We start from the raw sequence: 4641 nt of genomic DNA, 5'->3' as shown, positions 1-4641 counted from the left end.
CCGGCGGGGACCGGAGAGGCGCGCTCGGCTTGCCCGCCTAGGGTGAGCCTCCGCCGGCTACCGCCAAGCGCCGCTCCCCGGCGGCGGGTACCGGAGCGGCGCTCTTCTCTCCCCGGGCCTCTGGTGACTCCCGCCGGATGCCGAGAGCCTCCAAGTCCCGCCGGCGGGGACCGGAGAGGCGCGCTCGGCTTGCACGCCTAGGGTGAGCCTCCGCCGGCTACCGCCAAGCGCCGCTCCCCGGCGGCGGGTACCGGAGCGGCGCTCTTCTCTCCCCGGGCCTCTGGTGACTCCCGCCGGATGCCAAGAGCCTCCAAGTCCCGCCGGCGGGGACCGGAGCGGCGCTCTTCTCCCCCCGGGCCTCTGGTGACTCCCGCCGGATGCCAAGAGCCTCCAAGTCCCGCCGGCGGGGACCGGAGCGGGCGCGCTCGGCATGCCCGGCCGTGGTGAGCCTCCGCCGGCTACCGCATGCCGCCGCTCCCCGCTGGATGTTACCGGAGCGGCGCTTTTTCGTGTCCGGGCTCGTGGAGGCTCCAGACGGCTGCCCGTGCACTCACAGTCCCGCCGGCGGGGACCGGAGCGGGCGCGCTCGGCATGCCCGGCCGTGGTGAGCCTCCGCCGGCTACCGCATGCGGCCGCTCCCCGCTGGATGTTACCGGAGCGGCGCTTTTTCGTGTCCGGGCTCGTGGAGGCTCCAGACGGCTGCCCGTGCACTCACAGTCCCGCCGGCGGGGACCGGAGCGGCGCGCTCGGCTCGCCCGGCCAGGGTGAGCCTCCGCCGGCTACAGCCTAGCGCCGCTCCCCGGCTGCGGGTACCGGAGCGGCGCTCTTCTCTCCCGGGCCTCTGGTGACTCCCGCCGGATGCCAAGAGCCTCCAAGTCCCGCCGGCGGGGACCGGAGCGGCGCTCTTCTCCCCCCGGGCCTCTGGTGACTCCCGCCGGATGCCAAGAGCCTCCAAGTCCCGCCGGCGGGGACCGGAGCGGCGCTCTTCTCTCCCCGGGCTTCTGGTGGCTCCCGCCGGATGCCAAGAGCCTCCAAGTCCCGCCGGCGGGGACCGGAGCGGGCGCGCTCGGTTTGCCCGCCTAGGGTGAGCCTCCGCCGGCTACCGCCAAGCGCCGCTCCCCGGCGGCGGGTACCGGAGCGGCGCTCTTCTCTCCCCGGGCCTCTGGTGACTCCCGCCGGATGCCAAGAGCCTCCAAGTCCCGCCGGCGGGGACCGGAGCGGCGCTCTTCTCCCCCCGGGCCTCTGGTGACTCCCGCCGGATGCCAAGAGCCTCCAAGAGCCGGCGGCGGGTACCGGAGCGGCGCTCTTCTCTCCCCGGGCTTCTGGTGGCTCCCGCCGGATGCCAAGAGCCTCCAAGTCCCGCCGGCGGGTACCGGAGAGGCGCGCTCGGCTTGCCCGCCTAGGGTGAGCCTCCGCCGGCTACCGCCAAGCGCCGCTCCCCGGCGGCGGGTACCGGAGCGGCGCTCTTCTCTCCCCGGGCCTCTGGTGACTCCCGCCGGATGCCGAGAGCCTCCAAGTCCCGCCGGCGGGGACCGGAGAGGCGCGCTCGGCTTGCCCGCCTAGGGTGAGACTCCGCCGGCTACCGCCAAGCGCCGCTCCCCGGCGGCGGGTACCGGAGCGGCGCTCTTCTCTCCCCGGGCTTCTGGTGGCTCCCGCCGGATGCCAAGAGCCTCCAAGTCCCGCCGGCGGGGACCGGAGCGGGCGCGCTCGGCATGCCCGGCCGTGGTGAGCCTCCGCCGGCTACCGCATGCCGCCGCTCCCCGCTGGATGTTACCGGAGCGGCGCTTTTTCGTGTCCGGGCTCGTGGAGGCTCCAGACGGCTGCCCGTGCACTCACAGTCCCGCCGGCGGGGACCGGAGCGGGCGCGCTCGGCGTGCCCGGCCGTGGTGAGCCTCCGCCGGCTACCGCATAGCGCCGCGCCCCGCTGAAACCTACCGGAGCGGCGCTCTTCTCTCCCCGGGCTTAGGAGCACCCTAGCCCGCATCCAAGGGCTTCCAGGGACCGCTGGGGAGAACCGGGACGGACCCGGACTCGTATCCGACTTTGGTGCGCCCTCGCCCGCATCCGAGGGCGTCCAGGGACCGCTGGGGAGAACCGGGACGGACCCGGACTCGTATCCGACTTTGGTGCACCCTCGCCCGCATCCGAGGGCGTCCAGGGACCGCTGGGGAGAACCGGGACGGACACTGACTCGTATCCGACTTTTAATGCACCTTAGCCCGCATCCGATGGCCTCCGGGGACCGCTAGGGTGGACGCCCGTCCCCTAGAGTAGGGCTGGCGGTGGCGGAAACGAGGTCTGTCGCCGAGTGTCACCGCCCCCGTTTTAGCGGCACGTGGCAGAAATTTGGCCGGGATCGTGGAACTCCGGTCCGGCTGAAGCGTTCAAATCCGACCTCATTCCGGTTCTCTGACCGGGAGCTCCTCGAGGCTTTAGTCCGGGTCGGAGTTCCATGACCCCGGACGCGAGTGCCCCCGACAAGCCGGTCCCCGAATAGACTCTGCTGGAGCCCGGGATCGGCTCCCCACAGCGCCGGCGCCCGCTCCTCCGGTCCGGGACGGACACTGACTTGTATCCGACGTTGGTGCACCCTCGCCCGCATCCAAGGGCGTCCAGGGACCGCTGGGGAGAACCGGGACGGACCCGGACTCGTATCCGACGTTGGTGCACCCTCGCCCGGATCCGAGGGCGTCCAGGGACCGCTGGGGAGAACCGGGACGGACACTGACTCGTATCCGACTTTGGTGCACCCCTCGCCCGCATCCGAGGGCGTCCAGGGACCGCTGGGGAGAACCGGGACGGACACTGACTCGTACCCGACTTTAGTGCACCCTCGCCCGCATCCAAGGGCGTCCAGGGACCGCTGGGGAGAACCGGGACGGACACTGACTCGTACCCGACTTTGGTGCACCCTCGCCCGCATCCAAGGGCGTCCAGGGACCGCTGGGGAGAACCGGGACGGACCCGGACTCGTATCCGACTTTTAATGCACCTTAGCCCGCATCCGATGGCCTCCGAGGACCGCCGGGGGGGACGCCCGTCCCTTAGAGTAGGGCTGGCGGTGGCGGAAACGAGGTCTGGCGTCGAGTGTCACCGCCCCCGTTTTAGCGGGACGTCGCCGGAATGTGGCCGGGCTCCTGGAACTCCGGCCCGGGTAAAGCGTTCAAATCCGACCTCATCCCGGTTCTCTGACCGGGAGCTCCTCGAGGCTTTAGTCCGGGTCGGAGTTCCATGACCCCGGACGCGAGTGCCCCCGACAAGCCGGTCCCCGAATAGACTCTGCTGGAGCCCGGGATCGGCTCCCCACAGCGCCGGCGCCCGCTCCCCCGGTCCGGGACGGACCCGGACTCGTACCCGACTTTGGTGCACCCTCGCCCGGATCCAAGGGCGTCCAGGGACCGCTGGGGAGAACCGGGACGGACACTGACTCGTATCCGACTTTGGTGCACCCTGGCCCGCATCCAAGGGCGTCCAGGGACCGCTGGGGAGAACCGGGACGGACACTGACTCGTATCCGACTTTGGTGCACCCTGGCCCGCATCCGAGGGCGTCCGGGGACCGCTGGGGAGAACCGGGACGGACACTGACTCGTATCCGACTTTGGCGCACCCTCGCCCGCATCCAAGGGCGTCCAGGGACCGCTGGGGAGAACCGGGACGGACACTGACTCGTATCCGACTTTGGTGCACCCTGGCCCGCATCCAAGGGCGTCCGGGGACCGCTGGGGAGAACCGGGACGGACCCGGACTTGTATCCGACTTTGGTGCACCCTGGCCCGCATCCAAGGGCCTCCAGGGACCGCTAGGGAGAACCGGACAAGACCCGGACTTGTATCCGACTTTGGTGCACCCTGGCCCGCATCCAAGGGCCTCCAGGGACCGCTAGGGAGAACCGGACAAGACCCGGACTTGTATCCGACTTTGGTGCACCCTGGCCCGCATCCAAGGGCCTCCAGGGACCGCTAGGGAGAACCGGACCGGACCCGGACTCGTATCCGACTTTGGTGCACCCTCGCCCGCATCCGAGGGCGTCCAGGGACCGCTGGGGAGAACCGGGACGGACACTGACTCGTACCCGACTTTAGTGCACCCTCGCCCGCATCCAAGGGCGTCCGGGGACCGCTGGGGAGAACCGGGACGGACACTGACTCGTACCCGACTTTGGTGCACCCTCGCCCGCATCCAAGGGCGTCCGGGGACCGCTGGGGAGAACCGGGACGGACACTGACTCGTACCCGACTTTGGTGCACCCTCGCCCGCATCCAAGGGCGTCCAGGGACCGCTGGGGAGAACCGGGACGGACCCGGACTCGTATCCGACTTTTAATGCACCTTAGCCCGCATCCGATGGCCTCCGAGGACCGCCGGGGGGGACGCCCGTCCCTTAGAGTAGGGCTGGCGGTGGCGGAAACGAGGTCTGGCGTCGAGTGTCACCGCCCCCGTTTTAGCGGGACGTCGCCGGAATGTGGCCGGGCTCCTGGAACTCCGGCCCGGGTAAAGCGTTCAAATCCGACCTCATCCCGGTTCTCTGACCGGGAGCTCCTCGAGGCTTTAGTCCGGGTCGGAGTTCCATGACCCCGGACGCGAGTGCCCCGACAAGCCGGTCCCCGAATAGACTCTGCTGGAGCCCGGGATCGGCTCCC

This window comes from Dendropsophus ebraccatus, unplaced genomic scaffold (assembly GCF_027789765.1).
Source record: "Dendropsophus ebraccatus isolate aDenEbr1 unplaced genomic scaffold, aDenEbr1.pat pat_scaffold_409_ctg1, whole genome shotgun sequence".
In the NCBI taxonomy this organism is placed as follows: domain Eukaryota; kingdom Metazoa; phylum Chordata; class Amphibia; order Anura; family Hylidae; genus Dendropsophus; species Dendropsophus ebraccatus.
This window is presented reverse-complemented; position numbering follows the sequence as displayed.